Raw genomic sequence first — 21905 nt, 5'->3', positions numbered from 1 at the left:
AAGGAGGAAATGACTGCCTGGTTGAGATAATTACACACGGTGTCTTTCCTATCACCATGAAATATGACTGTCAATGATGTATGTGCCAGTTAGGAATGTATAAATAAATACTTCTGAAATAAATCACTCAGAGACCATCTGAAGTTCCCTCTTCATCACTGCAATGACAGGCTGGGCATGAACCTGCAACTCAGAAGAGAATACTCTGGCTGTGAAAATCCCTTTAATGCTTTGCAGTCAACTTATCTTACCTTGGACCTGTGCAGGAGGTACCAGTGTCCTCTGGACTAGAAGACCTAAGCTCTCCTTCTGGTCATCTTTGCTTATCTAACCTATAATTCTACCAAACTTTATCCTTCGAAACATCACAAAGCCTAACATCTGCAAGAAGAGGCAAGAACTATATGGGTTAGCCTTGTATGGTACTAGAGGTGGAGACAAAAGGAAGAGCCATTCCCCATCTGTCTTAACGTAGTGAAGCCACTTGCAAGAAATAAATCAAGACTGGAGGAAGAGACATGCAGGAACCTGATGCTGTCCCTGTTGGTTGGCCATGGTCCTGGGACATGAAGATTAAGTCTTTCAGGCAGGGAGAAAAAGGGAATTTCTTTCTGGACCCTCTATTAATCTGCTATAGATTGCTAGTTCAGTTATTAAACTGATATAAAAATTTGGTTCTCCCTTTACAAACTATGAAAAATTAAGGTTATCAGTCATACACTCTGCCTTCACCTCATTTCATAGAACCATAGAATACTTAGGGTTGGAAAGGACCTTAAGGTCATCTAGTTCCAACCCCCCTGCCATGGGCAGGGACACCTCCCACTAAACCATATCACCCAAGGCTCTGTCCAGCCTGGACTTAAACACTGCCAGGGATGGAGCATTCACAGCTTCCCTGGGAAACCCATTCCAGTGCCTCACCACCCTTACAGTAATTCAATAATTTGATACTTTGAACAAAAGAATACAGTCTGAGCTTTCCATCCAGGGCTGGCAAAAATAACTAAATCCCACTGAGGACCAGGTTTTAATCTCTTTCCTTAGTGTTTCCTATTGGGTACTGCCAGTCAGATCATGATAACTGCAGGCCAGCTACAGAAAGCTTCCTGCATGTATTTCTTCTGGCATCTTCATCTCTCACCTTGCATGGCACAGGCACATGTGGCATGCCATCCAGGGGGCTGGCAGTCCCCTCTTTCATGATTCCAGGTGCTTTTTTGTGTCTCTAAAGCTTCATACCAGGAAGCAATACCTACTGGACAATATCCAGTATTAAAGTGAAGCTTATGTTGGTACCACCAAAGATTATGGGACTGCATAGTGACTTACCTTTGTAGAGAAAACTCAGGTTTTTTTATATTTGGCAGCTTGAATAAATAGAGAGGAAGACATAGCAAAGAAAGTGGGTGAGCACTGACAGCAACAGCCTAAAAAGGAAATTCTAGTCTGTACCCAATCTAGGGGCATATCTAAGTAAGGCAGATACAGAAAAAAGTCTCTCCCATTTTTCTGTCACTGTTTCAGAGATATGTCACTTTGGATGACTCCCTGGAGCAAGACAAAAGTACTCACCTAGCTTTCAGGACTCCACAATTTCCAGTTCTCTTTTCTCTCACCCTGATGCCTGTTTTCCTCTTTCCCATGGAGAACTGGAGCAGCATGCAATGAGCCATGTTTCTCATGTACTCCTAGCCTTAGGAACCCTCTTGATCTCATCAGTGTTAAATTAGCCTTGATAGCGATCTGGTATTTTGGACACTCCTAGGCTGCCATGCTGCCACTTTCTAAACAAGCCCTGGGCTTTGTTTCTAATGAGTACAGCTGATTAATCAATACTGAAAGGTTATCAAAACCTGCCTTCTGATAGCAGGCTTTCATAACAGTAAAGGACTTTTTTTATTTTTCTCTTAGTTTTATAAAAAAATATGTTTGGTGTGTTTTTAGTGGTTTTACTGCTGCCTTCTGGAGCCTTGTTTTAGCTCTCTGGCAGTCCACTCTGTACCCATGCAATCTCCTGTCTCCAGTAGAACTTCCCCCATTCCTGTGGCTAGATTGATCCCAAACTGATCCAGATCCCCCAGGGAAACCATAAAGGGCTAACTGCTTCCCAGGGTCCAACTCAAACGTATGCATCTGACTGGCATGCACAAAATGTTCCCCACTCCTTGAAGGGGTCTCAGTCTCCAGGTCCCTGCTTGCCTTCTTCCAGAGAGCAGACTAAATGAGGCATAAAGGTGCTTGAGGACCTGCCAAAGTAAGCATGGCCATGACATGTTTCCACTATCTACTGAATCTATTCAAAACTTCATTAGGTTGTGTGATAAAAATAGGCTTGAAAAAGGAGCAAGGAGGTCCAAGGGTGTGCAGGGAGCCCCATTAAGCCCTCAGGGGTCAATGGATCCCCCTGCCCTGGCCCCTCCTGCGTGTCACTGCAAGCAGCCATCCCAGAGACCCGTCAAGATGAGTCCATTTGAGGGTTGGCACACCTTTTTTTTTAAAGCCCTGACGATGCTGCAGAATGTTAGCATTTCTCTTCAGATTTTGCTGTTTGAAAAGATAACTTCTTTGGAAACAAAGTCATGGAGTCAATCAGAATCAAAGACACAGAGCTGCTTTCATGTAGAACGAAACAAAACCTTAATAGGGTGAGGATAGAATAAATCTATTAATCTATCCTGTGTTATATCCTTTATTGTACCACACTATCAGAGCTTCCCTCTATACATAAGCTAGCAAAGTAGCTACCCCTCTGTGCGTAAGTTTCACAGTCTGCCACTATCTACTGACTCCAGTTTAAAGGTAACATACATTTCTGCAGAAGTTTTAAGCACTCTTCTGCCAGTAAACTCTCTGCAGTGATGATCTGTCAAGCCAACAAACCTGTACTGAAGCCAGAGGCTGTCCTGGGTTTGTTATAATGTCAGGGGTCTAAAGTGAAATTTTGATCTATCAGGCCCTGTTCCCTCTGCTAGCTGGCATTATCCCTCCCTAGTTACTTCCCTAGAAACACTGGCTGCAATTGAGGTGAAGATGGATTTTAGTTCCAGAGAGAAAAGGCTTAAGAATTTCCCAAACATTGTGCCAATTTCAGATTCCATGCTTTAGAGTGAAACTTTATTTCAGTGGAGGGAACTCTAGGTAAAAATTTTTCTGAAGGAGAAGAAAATGCCCTTCTCCCTCTATACTTGTACTTCTGGCCTTCTGAAACTGAAAAAAAAAAAAAAAAAAAAAAAAAAACGCACTGTTTTCTGAAGTTATATATAAAAAAAAAAGTCTAACATTACCATTTTACAAAAGTGGAGAAACTGAAAACTGAATCCATGATTTTGAAAGCTGCAATTTAATTCGTTTCAGTTGATTAGACAGACTTTTTATTTTATGGCAGTACAGCCTGCTAGGATTAAAGGGCAATAATATCTAGATGTATTTTCTGGTAACAGCTTCGTCCATCTATGTGTTATAAGCTACAGATGGCAGGCAAGAAGATGAAGCTGTGGTGAATTTATTTACTAAAATGATGACATAGGACACAGCATTTCTCCACCTTACCTGAGAAGTGGTTCAACTGCTCTGTGTTCCTGTCTTCTTTGTACTGCAAGACTTCTAATACAAAAGGTCTTGGTCCAAGCAGTGCAGTGAGGCGAGTCATTAAAATGATAACTTTAATACTCTATGATGTATTACAGCCTCTTGATCCATGAAATACATTCAACTTCTACTGTTACTCCAATGTAGCTTTTTACAATAAACACTGCTTACAATTAGAGGTGAGCTTACCAAATGTATTATGCTTGAGAAGACCACCAAGGTTGTCAGATGTGGCTGTGAAGTTCAGAGTGAGCCAACAACAGAATATGAAAGAAGGCTTACCTTTGAATAAATGAGAGGATGAAAAGATTGTTTAGTATATTTTCCTCAAATACAAACTTTAGCTTTGCCTACCTAATGCTCTTAGGAACTGAAACACACTGATGTCATTTATGCCAGAAGCTTTTCAAACATAATACATGGTAGCAGCTGTGCAAATCCAAAAATGCAGCTACTACAATTTATCAATTAGCGCAGTCCCCAGTGAAATGAGTCAAATGATTTCATAAGAAACTACTATTTGATAAGATACCTTACAAAAAAACCCTGGAACACTGTGAAAAGACTTTTATCCATCACAGCCTTTTTGCATCCCACATAGGTGGGGGCTCAGGGACACTTAATTTTTAATTCCTATTCAGACAGACCACCTTTTTAAACCAGCAGCCTAGTAATGGTGTCATTTTGCCAGAGCCTGAGCATACACTGTTGTGGAGACAGTGTTCTCATGGGAGAATGCATAATTAGTACATAAACTCTGAATAATCCTGAAAGATACAGCAAGGCCATGAGAGGCCCGAAGAAGCTTAAGCAAGCAAGATAAGAAGAAGCTGGAATTCACTGAGTTAATGAGAACTGTGGACTGTTGGCAAGCTTTCGAGGTCAAGTTCTCACACCTGTGCTTAACCAAATATATGTTAGTCACTAAGGGTCTTCAAGACATGTATCCAATCATAACATGCCAAATCACTGTAAGTGTATGTAAGAAATAATATATAAGGAGTTAAAACTTTGTAATAAATTTGGCAATCGCTTGATCACATTGATCGTCTCTGCGTTGTCCGTGACTCCTGCGCCAACACACTGTAGTCCTTACAGGAGCAAAACTCCCTTTCATTTCAGCAGGAGTTTTGCCTGAATATGGAACAGTGTCATCTTTGGCCCTGCTTTAGAAGAATAATTTTTATAGTCTAGTAAATCGCTTTCTAGTTTAAAATAACTAGATTGCAATTCTAATAAATGCTTGATTATGGAGGCTGGAAATTTAACATCCATGCCAAGTAGACAAAATTGAACTAAATTTGCAGAGAATAAATGGTTTCAACATTACAGTTTAGCTTTTAACACAGAAGCTATATTCTAGGAAATCCAGATTATCATTGGCACATAGTAAGTGTCTGGTATTTCTTACCATGAGGCTATTCAGAGCAAAATTTAGGGTGCTATTCATGAAATTGTCTCAAGGTCCTCTCCAACAGATTTTGGAGGAGGGAATTTTTCATTTGGTTAGACATCAGGGCACAAAATCAATAACAAATCTGAGGAACGCACACTTGCAATTCCAAAATTCAAAATCAAGCCTAGGATTACACTCTCAGATCTTCCCTTTCTCTGAGAAAGAGAGTTCTTAGCACTGCCCTCATTACTCTCACACTTTTGAGCTAAGTTTTGGGGACCAAAAAGCCTTCATAGCCGTTACTGTGGTTGCCAAATACAAAGAAGAAGCTCAGTACAATTTCATATGGAAGTGTTAAGACCTGTTTAAGAGGGTGTTTTTTGGTTTAAACCAAAAAAATGGTTTAAACTATTTTTTTTCACAAAAAAAATGGTTAAACTCAGTGTTCCTACAGAGAAAACCCCTGAGATATCTGATTCTTCCACCCAGAAGGAACTGGTAAGGAAGGAGACTTCAGAAAAAACAAAACCAAAAAAAACCCTTATCTTTCTCTAAAAATTATAATATTATGAAATTTGTTGGTATCACTATTTGTGGTTTGAATCTTTATCTGATTCAAATGAAAGGTTATCACTGTTCTTGCAGCACTCTCCTCTACCTTGCCACATAAATAGCATCAGTAGGAAAGAAGTTAGGCAACGCACCACACAAACAAAAGTGTCCCCATGTGATAACATCCTTTTTCTCTATTCACGTGCAGTCAGTGGGGAAAGAAAACATGTCCAGCAACAGTGAAATTCCAGGACAGGAATTGCCTTGCTACCACAGGCGCAGCAACCTTTCAGATATCCTCTCACTAGTTACCTGCACCAGCCCTACGAAACAAGCAGAAATATCACTTTGCTCCAGAATAAAATTCTTACAGTGGTTAGCTTCCCCTGTGAGCATCACTGAAAAGACTGACATTTAAAGAGATGTGTGAGCAGTAATATCTTGTTACTCTTCCAACTAAACACTGTTCACCACGACTCTGCAACTGTTGGTTTCGTCATCCAGCTGAGTTGGCAAATAAACTGTCTTGCCAGCTAGCCTCCCATTAAATGCTTAATGAGCCAGAATGAAAGATCAGTGGGCACAGACACTCCACTGGTTGTCTATGGAAGTCAATGGAAAGAAAGCTTCAGATCAATCACATTGTAAATAGTAGATCACCATAGTGTCATGAAACAATAAAACATGGGTCATCAGCCATATTATGCCAATGTCTGTTTACTCTCTTCTGTGATTGATCAAGGCTTACTAAATGAGCATAAATATGTCTAGCTGACATATTTACAGTTTTGGCTCTCAAGTCATGTGTCACAGTGATAGCCCCAGCAGACCTTTGGAACACTGTTTGCTATTATTCTGGAAAGCCTAACACACTGCCTGCAGTTAAATGACAGCACACCTCCTTGACCATCTTATATCATCCAGCACTGACAGCTGATTTGCTTGAGTCAGATAACAATGCTAGCATGGAAGTTTTTTTCATTGGTAGGGTTATTTATCTGCTTGGACTGGAAATAAAGGGAGAGAACTAAGACACCCTTTCTCATCCACTATACCTGCAGTCACAGCTGGTTGTTTCAGGTCCAGTGCAGACCAAAGACAATGTTAGGAGAGCTGAGGACTCATCCAGTAAGTGTAAGATCCACAGCTGCAGAGATGTTTACATCTTAGATCTACAGCTGCATGACCTCCTTAGTAGGGGAGCTGACCATCTTCTTCAGGGAATATTGTTTGAAATGCTCTCCACCATATATCTAGCAAGGATATGGCTACAAAGCATGACAAGAATGATTATTAACTCATACTTGGGTGCCCACATCCAAGGCAATCCTAGTGGCAATAACCTGATAAGCATGAATTTCTACAGAATTTAGGCAGCAAGTGGTTAAACCCAGTGAAAATCCCAGCCAGAAAGAGTAAACTGAGGGTTAATAACTAAGGGAGTCAATGTGGGGAGTGTCCAACACTTAAACGCCGATGTTATGTGATTTAAAAATAACAATAAGCATATTGATAATGTGAAAATATATGTGCAACAATCTACTGTCTAAATTCTTAGTTATGTCCTGACAATAAAAACACTGTAGGTCATGCCTTGTGTCACCACTGCAGGCAATGATGAGGAAAGGAAAGTCTTTTCCTCTAGGACAAAAATAAGGATGGGATCTACAATGGGTACAATACATTTCTGTACATTAGTGTAGCTGGGGCATCTGCTTACTAAAGGGGATAGACAAACCCAAGCCTGTTTTACTGGTGAACAATCAACTGTGACACTGTAATAGCACAAAACTGCAGTCAGAGCACTAAAACGGAGCTCAATACAGGTAAGGCAAAGCCTCTTGCCTGGTGATCCCTGAGAAGGGTTGAGATGCTCATGGTACAGCTGTAAGAATGAGGCAGCACAAAGATGTGATGAATGCTTCAGGGTCTGCAGTGCTGGTGTTCAAGACCCCTGTCTGTTTTATACAGATGATAGGTGAGATGGTAGCTTCCCTATAAGGCAGGTTGCAAAGTGCCAGAAAGTGTGGTGCAACAACCGCCCTCCCACACGCCTGTTTTCTCCACAGAGGACCATCATTCAGGACACATTTACATTCAACCTAATAACCAGGACCAACAATTTTACTTTCGTCATGTCCTTGAGAAGTAATCCAATAAACTGCAAACAAAGTAAACACCCTTCCTCAAGAAAATGAAATTTGGGTATCCAAATGAATAAATCATTCTGAAAGGCAGAAGCAGTATTACTGTTGAATTAATGCTGGATGTTCTTCTTGTTAAATTGTATACAACCAAAGCAAGGTGCCAAATTGTCAACTAACTGTCTGGAGGTCGATTTTTAAATTCATGGATGAGCTAATGCATTTGTGGCCGTGATCATAAAGGGAGGAGTTCACCTTGCATTAGCCTTGACTCATGACTATAAATCTACAGTGTTACCAGAAATAGATGTCCTATTACTTGTCATTGATCTGCAAGCCATTATTTAAACATTTTCATGTCGTAATGTAGAGCATTCCAATTCTTACAATACTTTTAGGTTTTTATATATTGTATAGATTTGAATATCATGTCTTTCTGAAGGAAAAACTCATGTGCACTTTCTCTTGCTTTAGAAGAGATTGCTTTGGATTTTCTAATGCACAAATTCATGTCTGGGACTGCTGAAAACATTCTCCAGTAGACAACTGAGGACTAAGTTGCCCTGACATAGACTTCATTTCAGTTGCTGAAGTTTTGAACTTTAAAACTAAAATGTGGAGTTCTGTCTCTCTTCTTATCTCTTACTTCTGGCACTGTAACTAATAAAGCCCTTCTTAGTCTATTTTCCCTGTAATTCTCTAGGCACCTGTATCAATCTTTTAAAACTGTAACTTAGTGCAACTTCAGTGTTTTATCTAATAATTCATCATTTAGGAAAAACTCTGCTTTTATCAGTTTTGAGTTTACCACCTTTTATTTCATTGACTGTCTGTGGGTTTTTTTTATGAGACGAAGAGGAGAAAAGCTCCTTATCCATCTTCATTAGACTATCATTATTTCAAACATATTTACAATTCTTTCTCTCTCCTGGCTTCAGAATTAGGTGAAGTGGCTCAGTGCCCTCTCCCACCAGGTGCTGAAAGCTTCCAAGCTGTTCCACAACATCCTGAGAAAACCTTGCGCAGTGCTGAATTACACTCCCAGGAAGAATTCTTTTCCCTATATCCGAATAAAGTTTCCCTTACCTCAGCCTGTGACCACTGCCTCTTGTCCTTGCACTTTTGGAAAGCATCCAGCTGTATCTTCCTACAAGCCCCCTTTACTAAGTAAAGGAAAACAGTTAGACTCCTCTTTTTGCCTTGTCTTTTCCAGGCTGACCAATCTAAAGCCCCTCAGTTTCCCCCCGCTCATCATGTGCTCCCCAGCCATTGCAGGGGTCCTCCACACACTCTTCTGCTTATTGATGTCCTTCCTGCACAAGGAAGCTGAGAGCTGAACACAGTATCCCTCTCACTTCTTCACAAGTATCGAGCAGAAGGGAATAAACACTTGCTGGCTATGTTCTTGCTACTAAAGCCCAGTCTATGGTAGTCTTCACCATCATGATACTGACTCATGTTGAGCCTGCTGTATACCAAGTCCTTCTCTGTCTTTTGGGGTAAAGATGCTCCTTACTTCCTTACTTCCTGCCTGCAGTGTTGCATGGGACAGGAAATATCCCTGGAGGATTTTGATTCATTGCATTTCGTGGCTCCTTTCAGCCCTTTCTTCTGCCCTGTTGATGTTCTTGCGAATGGCAACTCTACTTGCAACACATCAAGTTCTCCCTCCAGCATGGTGTTATCTGCTAACTCAATGAGTGTCCACTCCTTCCTAGAGTTTAGGTTGTTTATGGAAACCACCAACACTCAGTATCAGCTGCTGCTAACTGGTACATAATAGTTTCCAGTTCCTGACAGGAATATCTTCCAGTTTTGATATCAGAGACCTAATATTCGGACAAAAACCTTCTTTGTAAATTAACAGTAAGCACAAAAAAGAAATATCTTGACTGTTTATTCAAGGGGTAGTTCAAACATGATGGCATTCATATACACAGGTACGGAAGAATATACTGAGAATAAAGAATGAAACTTTCAGTAGCTTCTGATGTATTTTTTGGTTCAATGCTGACAAAGTCTACAACAAAGTTCAAGGATCTGCCAGGTGTCCTAGCTAAGTACTCAAAGAAAAGTTCTGCATTAACCACACAGCAGCTCCTACTGCAAACTTGCAGAAACAAAATTTCCACTTTTAGCCAGACATGATTTTAAATTTAAGGGATCTTTCTATAAATAACACATAATTAGCTATGAAATTCATGTTCCACTTTAGAAACAGAAGGCTCCCTTCTTTAAAGGCTAATCAGTACCTCATATTTAATGATTAATACATTACTTAAAAGAGAGAACACACCCTACTTGCAAACATTCAGCTAAACTTCACCAGCTTTTAATTACCTTCCAAAACCCACAATGTCTTATGATTCTAATGTGAACAATCAGGATGACAACCTCCAGCTTGGCTTTGCCATTCAATGAACAAATCTGATGTTCAAGTGTTCCCAGATCTCAACATTCTCTGAAACTAACCACGGGCAACAGCAGTTAGTACTCAAAAATGTGGAGGCCAAACCCACCAAAATTAATTAGTTTTGGACAAGTAATACAGAGCAAAAGTTTAAGGCTTTATGCTTCCCGGACAGGTAGACTTCTAACTACAACTATTACTTTTGGTGTGGTATACAGACTACCTTGCCCATGACAAATCCATTCTATAAAGGAAATGCAGAAAAACAGAAGAGGTTCAGTTCTAAAAACATATAATACTGCTTCAAAAAACATATAATACTGCTTCAAAAAACAATAATGGGATTCCAATGGCACTCACTTTTGCACAGTTGTCAGCAAGACACAGGTATGCTACTACATGACTACCCGTTAAGTCTCATGAGGTGATAAGAAGGTTTGGGGAAGATGCTGTGTCTGGAATAAAGTATGAGGTAGCTGCTCCTGCTAACACTTCATACCTGTTACCAGCAAGGAATGCTGACACAGGAAGCCAAACATAAAATCAGGGTTGAGAGCAACACTCGATTCAATGGACCCCTAGCAATAAAAGTGTCCCAGAAATCCAGGCAGCTCAAATTATAATCAAGATGATTACTGTTGCATTTTACCTAGACAAAAGCACCTGTGCTAGATGCATGTCTTACACATGCTTATGTGAACTTGACAGAGGTGGCTCCAACTCAAAAAAACACAGCAAATACTTTTCTTCCTCTATCAGGCCCTGTTGCAGAAAATTGTTTCCTCCTAAGGAGCTTGTAAAAGGAGTTTTCATGAGATGCCTGAAGTCAGGTGGTCTCCTTTCAGCCACAAATTCCTATCTGGAAGGGGAGGCATATATCAGATCATTTTTGTATGTTAAGTTTTACTTCAAATCATGTAGTTCCTGTTACTGTCAGTGACTGCAGCTCTGAGCATGTGGTTACACGCAGTTCAGAGACAGGGAAACACCCATATTACACTATCCCTTTTGCTGCAGCTGATGGGTGAATGTGGGAAGTGCTGGAGCAAAACTGAATGGCCTAAAACAGGAGCTCATAATCAGCTGCTGAGGGGCTTGCAAGACACTGGTCCAAAAGGGCTACACTGCAGCACACAAGTGCTTGGTGCTCTAGTCCTTTGTCTCTTGTTTTCCTTCCATGTCCTTTAGCAAAACTGGATGGAATTTCATTGCTTATTTCCAGGGCAGACTTACCAGATATACAGACTCTGCTTCACCTGAGGATGTCTGTTGCACTTCTTCTGCCTCTCAGCACATCCATTTTAGGTGAGAAAGAAAAAGCTTTTTTTTTCTTTTTTTTTTTTTCTTGGCTACCAGGCAATAAATTCTCTCTGGTTTTGCTGCTATACTGTTGGTCTTCTTCATAGTTTATGATATGAATTGATTTACAGTATTCATAATGTCACTAAATAGACCTGCAGCTCTGACCTATAAATATTGAGGTATGTGGCTGCTTCATTTATAAACGGAGTTGGTGATGAGAGCAAATTGGATAAAATGTTGTGGGCTGCAGGAGGTATGAACTGAAGAGCTATCAGTCTGCCTTCCTAATCTAATCTTAATACTTATTGCTCCACTAGAGAGAAGTCTCCTCCCTTCACGATATCTGCATTACAAAGCTCTTAAATTGTTAACGTTTCCCCTAAACCCTTACATTGCCTCCTTATTTAGTATGAGAGGAGATGGGGAGGTATGAAATATGTAAAAGTTGACCAATGTCAATAAACTTACCATTCACTTGGGAGAAGAAATTCACACATAAAAAGGCACTTTCCATGACTTATTTCAAACCCTGTCTAGGAAAGAGAGCAGCTCTCATTTTTAGTCAAGATTTACTTATGTTATAGTGTATGCTCCTATCAAAAGCCTGAGGAACATGCTTTTATTTCACAGAAAATGGCCATTGCATTCATGATTTTCAGAAGTAACTTAATACTACAGTGGTGACCACCCCTTGCCAGGTTACTGTAAGAGCTCCAAATTATTTAAGAAATGAATGAGAGAAATGAATGACAAAAATGCTGGTCTTACTGGATTTTAATGCCTGTTTTAAAAATCTGTGGGGATTTATATGATGATGTGAAGGGCTGTAAAATTTTTCCTGCTTCTGGCTTCAGAAATGTCACTAATGAGTAATGCAACCATCTCAAACTTGCAATAAAATTTTTATACCTACTCACACCATTATAGTTTCTTTTTGGCTACATATTATCTGTAGTTCTTCAAACCATCTGCCAATAGAAAATGTGGGCTTATAGAAACTGAGTACCATTCAGCAATCTTATGCCAGCACCTACTGACTGGAATAAATCATTGCACACAGTGGGGAGGCAGCTTGGAAACATCCTGTTTGGATATATGCTTTGCTCTCTTAAAGAACACTGGAACTTGAGAGGCTTGACTCGAATACTGCCATCCCTGGCAGACCTCTCGACCTCTCTCTCCTCTGGCTCTGCCATGCAGCAAATGTAACTGGATCATTAGATGCCACTGGAAGTTACTGCTCCATTGAGATGGAAGCCTGCCACAGAGGATGTTCATCTTTGATTCAGGTTGGAAAGCACACAAGGATGGTTTTCAATATCGAGCTAACAGAGGCCATGATTGTCAAATAACCTGCAGAGCATTTGTTGTAGCAAAACCACAAGCCAGGCCAGAGCTAAGAAAAAGGTGGATGAGAACATGCTATCTAAGTAATTTGGAAGCTAATCTTCCTTGTCTCCTTTTACATACTTTCATTCCTTTTTGGAGAATCCGTTAAAACTTCAGAGGAAGTGAGGAAGAAACAAGTTGCTACAAGCCTCTGAATTGTCTTGGGCTGCTCTCTTGTCAAAATTAAGTTAGACAGTGGTGTGGAAAGCGATTCTTGGGGCTGGCTCTCCAAAGATTTTCGGCAGATATTATTTTTCCTTTGAAAGACACTTCAGAATCTACAATGTTCTCTTTTCCTGGGGGTGCCATGTCAATCAAGGGCTGTATTTTCTGGTAGCTGGCTGAGCTAGGGCTGCCCAATTCCCAGACTGTGCTCAGGACTCTCCCAGTTTTTGTTCCTTTCTCTTTTTTGCCTACTTTTTCCAAAATTTTTGTGTTGACTTAGAGCAACTTATTACTTTTATAAAAGTATAAAGCATTAAATGAAATAAAAGGAGGCTTTTAAGATTTTGAGGGAGGGGAAAAAAAAAGGAAGTAAAATAATAACTAAGATGAAGTACAACCAGGGAAAATGTTATCAATTGTTGTTTACAATATAACTTAAATGGGAGCTGGTCAGCTAGCCCAGCCAAGACTAACAAAGTTTTCTTCTCTCTTTAGGTCAATGTCTGGAGTCAGAGGGTCAGTAATCTGTTGGATTTTCTGGTCTAGTGAAAAAGACCAGTGTGCGGGCAGCAGCAGTCAGAGGAGTCATGGACAGAGAGACATTGTCACATGGCACCAGGGATTTCCTACCTCTTCCTAGTTGGGGTTAAAGAACTTGTATTTGAACAGAGCAGAACTCACTGTATTGCAAAGAAGTACAAAAGCAACACTGTTGAACACCCTCCTTCTGCCTTTGAATTAATAATGCACTCTTTTGGAATAAGTTGCTTTGGCTTCCTGTGATGAAAATTTAGACTTGTCAAGCCCAGGTGAGCCCATAAGGGTAAGGCAGACAAGAAGCAGGGACACTGATAGCAGTAAAGTTCCCCATCAATGCGTGTAATAACAAGATCTTCCACAAAAGAGTGCTCCTGAAATGAAAGGGTCAGAGCCATAGTTCAGACTTTTCCTATCTCTTTGAAATGTTCCTGTCATAAATAACATTGTGTCCTGGGTTCAGCAGTAGCAGTCATTTTTCCCCTTCTTGGTAGCTGGTGCAGTGCAGTGTTTTGACTTTCAGCTTGGGAACAGAGCTGATAACAAGGATATTTTGGTTTGGCCAAGGACTTTGTGAGCCTCATGCTCTGCCAGGGAGGAGGGGAAGCCGGGAGGAAGCAGAGACAGGACACCTGACCCAAACTGACCAAAGAGGTATTCCATACCACAGCACGTCATGCCCAGGAGGTGACTGGGAGTTAGCCGGAAGGGCTGGGAGACTGCAGGGTTGGAGGAGGTATCGGTCAGAGCTTGGTCGGGCTGGGGGGGCGAGTTATCGGTCGGCTGGTGGTGAGATGATGTATTCTCTTCCCTTGTTATTTCCTTTATCATTATTATCACTGGTGGTAGCAGTAGTGATTTGTGTTATACCTTAGTTACTAAACTGTTCTTATCTCAACCCGTGGGAGTTGCATTCTTTTCGATTCTCCTCTCCGTCCCTCCGAGAGCAGGGGGAGGGCAAGAAAGGGGGGGGGGAAGTGAGCAAACGAATTACCTGACTGGGTTTAAACCACGACACATTGTCAAGCATGTCTGGCTATAAATGTTTGTCTAAAATAACTTTATTTTAGTAGCAAATGAAATCATATCCATAAATAAAGAAGAGATTGGCCTATCTTACTAAAAAACAGAAGGTTTGTCCAAAATCAGCACTGTAGTATTTCAAATATGGGCTAAATTTAGACTGGATTAATGAAACTGAAATAAGACATTTGCACTGTCTTGCGAGTTATTTACTTCAATGGTGCTTAAATGACTCATAAACAGGTTAAGTAAGGAAAGGGATATCACCATTAAATTGAAAGACAATATACACACACTACTTAAACCAGACCAAATTTTGTGCCTAGATGGAGATTTAATAATTTAGATTTCCAACATGTTTTAACACTAAACACCAGGAAAATGCTATGCCAAGTACCTTCATTTCATTTTTACAGTTAGCTAGTATGTAGAGCTAACAAGTGGGGTCTCTATCTGTAAAGGCTCTGTTTTCCCCTCTGGCAGGAAAGCAGTGGTAGAATTTATCCCTATTTTGTACGTGTGTGTTATGCCACTACCTAAGCACATTTTGAAGAAAGGCATTATTTTAAATTGATATTTGCTCCGCTGTATTTGCAGAGAGCCAAGTCCTCTCAACACCCTGTTAATCCCCACACCTCTTTTATGTCTGCATAGGTGGCCAGCTTTTCAGAGCACCCCCAGGGAATGCACCTCCTTGGCTTTTAAATGAATGAAATCAACCCCCCCCCAAAAAAACACACCTTTCTATCTTAAAAAAGATAATCATGAGTGGAGCGTAATGAGAACTTCATGTCTTGTGGAATGTAATTACAACTGTCAGGAGCCTCCTGCCGTGTTCAGGGGATTTGAGTGTTTATTATATAACATTGCTTCTTAAAAACCAAGGGACTGGCTGTACCAGTGCAGAGATGAGTGGAAACATGTTGCACGGTGTGTACACATAGAGAAATGTCCATGGATTTATAGCATAAAAAGCAAAATAAGATGAAAGGAAGGGAGAGGGGCTAGAAGTCCAGCATATCACAAAACCAGATAGTTTGGTGGAACAACTGATACCAACCACAACTGCCCATTCTTCTCCCTGTGAAAACCTGGACACTGCTGGGCAAGGGATGAGAATGGCTATGAATGTCCCTTAAGGAAGGACCTGGTTTTGTCTGGAGGTACTGAGCTCTACATGACTTGGCAGTTTTAGGCCACCCACCTTCCCTGGGCAAGGCTGCCAGAGCAAGAATAGCATTATATGAACAGGACCTGCTCATCCTGCGTGAGAATTAGAGCTGGCACGGGGCAGAGTTACAGCTGGGACTCCTTGTTGGCTGCACCTACACTACAAAATTAATTTGCTCTCTGAAATGATGCTCAGCTCCTCACTGAGTGGTGTGGAGCCCCTCAGAGCAGAGTGCCTTGAAGTTCCCTCCAGAGAAGAGCAGCTGAGCTCTCGTTTTATAGCACATACACTGAGGTCAGTCCTGGGCTGAGTGGGGTATCACTGCAGCCATCAGGCACAGGTATTTTTTTCTATCTGCAGTTTTTTGTGGATGGCAGTTCCTGTGTTTCAAGCCCACCAGGATGATATTTTTAAAACATGAAATACTAGGTGTGTAATGTATGTCCTGGGCCATGGTATGAGGGCAGGTGGCTATTTGGAGGTGCAAAATGCTGTGATAACATTGAAGTAGGTTGGCAGAGGGATCCAAGCATGGGGCTGACTCTTCCATGCTGTCCTCTGGGAGTAGTCCCTGGGCTGGACTTCTCTTAGAACGAAATCCAGCATATTGTTTTCATTTGTTTTTATTAATGGGAACACATCGACTCCTTTCAAAGGAACGTTCCCATAAGCAAATTCACATTTCTGTAGTAGGAGCAATTATGGGATCTGTTCACTCAGGGGTGCCTGAGGAACTAAATTATTAGGCTATCTAAAACCAGTAAAATCAGTCTAAAACCAGTAAAAAATTGTTCTGTGATACCTAAGCTGAATGATGTACCAATCATTTGATGGTTTCCAGGCTGCTTTACCTGTGTTATACATTTTGCTAAAAAGCCTGCACTAAAAGAGGGGAAGAACAATATAAGAAAGAAGAGGGTGTTTATGAGCAACGTATAGCAGTGCCTGTCCCCTGAAGGAGTCTATGAATAACGACTGCTGCACAGCAGCCTCCTGAGAAATCTTCAAAGATCCCCCACACAAAGCTCTCCTGCTTGTCTGTGGCACAGGCAACATCTCCAGTTGGATAATTAGAGGGCAACATGCTGGCAAAGAGTCTGTGTAATCTATATAACAATAACATTAAGAAAAAAAGTCAGCATTCTGGGGACTATGCCAGTGATCAGGGCACTATAATTGCTATAATTAAGAGCAAGGCAAATACTGCAGGAAATGTAGGTCACTCTTCAGGCTGGTGTATCCCTGATACAAATGGAAATGAGATAAAGATGGTCATGTAATGCGGTCTAAAGCAGACAAAAACTGTGTTGTTAGGAGGTTGCTAGAGACCCTTCATTAAATGCTCTTGGTTTTCACATGCCCTCCCAGCAGGCAACATATTCATAGAGTGAAGCTGTTGCAGTCTAGTGCAAGGGCTATCAGAGGAGTCCATTGTAAAATCCAGTGAGCAGAGAGCATAATTAAGACCTATTTTGTACAAAGGTGGTTTTAAGGAGGCTATGGTATTGCTTATTTTAGAGCCAGTGAACCTCAGCTCTGGGGTTTTTCTGACAGTAAAAACAGCAGCTTCAGCCACAGAATGTTAAAATATGTGGCTTTGCACTTCGAGAGGCATTAAGCTCCAGCCATTAGCTAACATCTATACAAGCCACCTGAGAACTGGTTTCTGAGGAAAGGACAAGGCACTGTAATAAGAAAACAGGACATTTCCTTTTATCACCTCCAGCACCACCCCAGTGGTACACTGAGGATGACCCTGCTGTCACTGCCTCCCCTTCTCTGCTCACCTCCCTCCCACTTGCTTCTCCCCTTGCAAAGGACTTGCCCATCTTTTACAAAAGAGTTATGCTGTTCCACTGCTCAGCCCATGTAATTTCCATCTTCTTTTGCGCTCTATCTCCCCCCTAAACAATCTCACCACCTGACTTCTCCTCCATGTAAACTTACTTTTTGTCTGATCTCTACAGGCAGGTGATTTCCTCCTATACAGTAACCCAGCAGCTTATAAATGCTGGTGGATCCAGACATTCTTACCATGAAGCCCCTTGTACCATAAGCCTCACCCCTCCTTCCAGGCTTTTGGGTAGCCACCTTCCCCACTGCCTTATCCTGGGCTCAGGGTTGCACAATGAGCGCTGAGCACTGTGCCCTGACAGCAGTTTTATCCTCCCTGTGACAGACTTTACCAAACAGTGTGTGAGAGAGGTCTGCATGCATTTAAATGCCATAAATAGATAAATAAATAAATAAATAGAAGTTTTACATTTACTTGTGCTCCCATGCCACTGTAATATTAATTCTACACCAAATTCAGGGTTACAAGAATTTTGCAATAAGATAAGGGGTATACTTAAGTTTATATTTAATTCATTTAAATTAATTAGGTAACTGGGAGCTCTGTTCCTGTTAATTGTAAGGATTCATTGGTATCCATGGACTCTTTCTCTCTGTATCCACCTCTATTTTGAATATTTTGTACGTTTATAATTTGCCTAACAAAGTGATAGGAGTCACATGCAAGTTTCAATGTGTACAGATGTTTTACTTTCACAAATAGAAACCCAAAGTAATTTCTCTGTATCACTGTGAAACAATGGGCTTGATTTAGCTAGCATCCTGTAAAGAAACTATTTAGGTAATCAATTCAAATTAAGGTTTGGAGCTTCTTTGGTAAAATACCAGGTTATTAACCTTAATGTATCAGTGTTTGGATATTTTCGTTTTCCTGCTATCAAACTTAACTTGGTCTAAGGTAAAAGTCACAGGTGCATTTCATACTGAGAAATAGATTAATGTCCATAATTAAGCACAGCAACCATGTAGCACAATGTGTGGGAATTGAGAAATTGTCTAAAATTTAGGGATATACTACAAAGACAAATTGATCTACTAAGATTTTCCTTAAGAGTCTCCTTGCTGTGATTTGGCCTAACACACTGAACTATCAGGAATAGGAATGGAAAACATTGATACTTGCAATTATTTTGACTGCACCTGTGGAAATTATGTGTGTTGCAATGCTTTACAGTAAAAGGCATCCATAGGTACAACTTCAAAGTGCTAGCTAAACGTGTTGGGTTAACCTTGGCTGACTGTTGGATGCTTACCCGATTGCTCTCTCAATCCTCTTCTACAGGACAGGGTCCAGATAGAGGACACATTTACCTGCTCCAGCATAGCGTCCTCCACAGGCTGCAGTGTGCATGCCTGCTCCACCATGGGTCTTCATGGGCTGCAGGGGAATCTGTTTCGGGGCCTAGAGTACCTCCTCCCTTCTTTCTTTTCTCACCTTGGTGTCTGCAGGTCTGTTTTATTCCTATCCTATTCTCATGTAAGCTACAGTGAAATGTCTTACACGCACGTCCGTGTTTCCTCTGGTAGTTATACACCACTTGTCTATCTTCTGCTTAAGACTTAGAAAAAGTCTAAAATACATCATCTTCTGCTGGTTTTCATAATAATTTCTGACTTTGGTGAGCATTTAGGACAAATTGGTTTCACTGTGGGAATAGCTCTCTTTATAAATCATCCTCTCTATTAAATCTCATAAATCTTGGTGTGAAATGGACACTGATAGAGCAATAGTCTCTGCAAGAATGAATATCTAGAAGTATTAATACTCCAGACTTGAAAATTCATTTATTTTCACTGCTTACAGTTTTACTTACTGACTAAAGCAGGAAAAAATGAAGATCAATGGACTAAAATGAGACCATGGAAGAGAACAGTTATAGGACACCAAACCTGACATGCTTCATTGCTCTGCTAACAGAATTTCAGAGGCCCCATGCAGAGCTAGAGTACCTGTGCTGGACCTAGAAAGTACCTCCAAAACACTGAAAATATACCTATGTACATTGGCAAATCATTTTGTAGTAATTGCACTCCATCTTTCTAATCACATCCATTTGAATTCCATGAGCTGCAGTAAGTCTGTTTCTCTCTATGTCTTTTCCACTAGTGTATTATGTTCCAGTGCAGGTATTTACAGGAGGTGATTAAGTTGCTTCACAGTGTCCTTTTTATTGTCTAACTGCACATAATTTCTCCATATTTTAATTCATTCTTGTAATTGAATGTTATACTATTTTTCATTGTCTTTGTTAACTTAGAGACACAAAGAATGACAAAACAAAATTATTTGGTTTAGGGACTTCCAATTGATAGCTGGGACAATAAATTCAGAGCTAACATTTTTGGGGTTCAGTTGTTATCAACTGTGTCTTCAAGTACCTGCATAACTGCAGCTCAGAGCACAGCAGTGAATCACGGGAGTTGTTTCTAAAGCACATTACGTAGGATAATTTATCACAAGACCAACTTATCTCTGTACTAAAGAATGGGGTGTTTGAAGAAAGTTTGTGAATATTCATGATACAAGGTGCTAGAAGGGCATATTGATGCTCCTCCCAAATTCTGGTGCAAAGGCATTAGCCTGCTGGTAAAGGCTCAGTTTGGTATAGCGTTGATGATCTTCTGGAGATCATCAGCTGATTTTATGTAACATAATTTTGGCATCATACAAACGAATTTTCTGCTTGAAGAGACAGGAAGGAATGCAACCCAGGAGGGAGAATTTGTCAGTAAAGTTAATGAGGATTCACTGAGAAGAGATGAGGAGATACTGAAGGTCTCAAGACAGAGCTGTAAGGACTAATCTATATATCTGTTAAAATGGAAAAGTAAGTGCTGAATGTACACATTCCACATTGCAGTAAGCACTTAGCATGTCAGGAGTGCCTAGAAATGGCACATCTCTCTGGAAGAAAAATATGAACAAGCATAGCCAAGGTGCATGCCTTTCCAAGGCTGATGCTCACAAACTTTAAAACTGCAGATCTGAGGAAACTTTTCAAATACAAAATCCTATTTATTTGATTAGTTCAACAGGAACATCAATCAGTTTGGCTAAATGGATTTGTGTTTTCTAAATAACAATCTCCAAAGTCTGACTCTAGTTTAATGTGCTTTCCATGTCATAAGTCCACATCAGAAGTCCTGTCTAACCAGGGAGGTCCTAGTTGGAGGGAGGTTAGCAAATGTGATACCCATCTGCAAGAAGAGATGGAAGAAGGATCTGGGGAACTACAGGCCTGCCAGTGTGTCCTCACGGCCAGGGACTGTTATGGATCAGATCATCGTTAGTGCCATCACATGGCGCATACAGGACAACCAGGTGATCATGCCCAGGCAGCATGGGTTTATGAAAGGCAGGTCCTGCTTGACTAACCTGATCTCCTTCTATGACAAAGTGACTCTCTTACTGCATAAGGGAAAGGCTAGTAAAGCCACAGCATTCTCCTGCAGAAACTGTCTGCTCATGGCTTAGAAAGGCATATACTTTGCTGGATAAAAATCTGGCTAGATGGCGGAGCCCAAAGAGTAATGGTGAATGGAGTTAAATCCAGTTGGTGGCTGGCTACAGGAGGTGTCTATTGGCTCTACTTTCTGTTGGGAAATACTTTAACAGTAAGGCATCCATTTTCCATAGGCAATCTTAAAGAATAAGACAGAGTGGATAGATAGAGTCTAGAAAAAAGTTACAAAATGATCAAAGGTCAAGAGAACCACACTGGCAGGAAGAATTGTAAGAGTTGTTTAGCCGAAGGATGAAACGAGTCAGAGGAGCAGCCTAAGTATATTTGAAGGACTGTGCAAGCAGAAGGAGACTATTCTTTATATACATGTGATGGATAGGATAAAAAGCAAGAGACCTTAGTAACAGGAAGAAAAGTGCGACTTAAATTTGCTAAAAAGCTATGCAACGGCAATGAGAACAACAAGTAGAAAAAGGGGCCTGAGGAGACAGTGGGTATTCCATTTTGTGGCTTAGACAAATGGTCATTAGAAACAGTGAACACGTATTTGGTCCTGTCTTGGTTTGGGAATGGATTATCTCATCATAAGATCCATCCTAGAATGAAAAACCTTTAGTTCTGTCACTGACAGCTGCTGTTCTGAATCAAGGTCATTTCTTACAGTCCACAGATTAGTGCACATCTTCCACAACATCCTGCCCCTCAAGAAGACTTTTTTTTACATGGTTCTGATCCTTACTGCTTGTTCCTTACCAAAACCATGACTTTCTGAAGTCCACTCGTGCACAAGTGACCTTTTTCTCTTTCAGTTCCTGGTGTAAATTCACTGAGCTAGGCTATCATTCTTATGAATTTCTTATGAAAAGCAAGGTGAAAATATCCATAAGGGGAAGAATACTGAACAATT

Source organism: Pezoporus occidentalis, unplaced genomic scaffold, assembly GCF_034315485.1.
Source record: "Pezoporus occidentalis ecotype Australia unplaced genomic scaffold, CSIRO_AGI_Poc_V1 ctg32, whole genome shotgun sequence".
Classification (NCBI taxonomy): Eukaryota; Metazoa; Chordata; class Aves; order Psittaciformes; family Psittacidae; genus Pezoporus; species Pezoporus occidentalis.
This window is presented reverse-complemented; position numbering follows the sequence as displayed.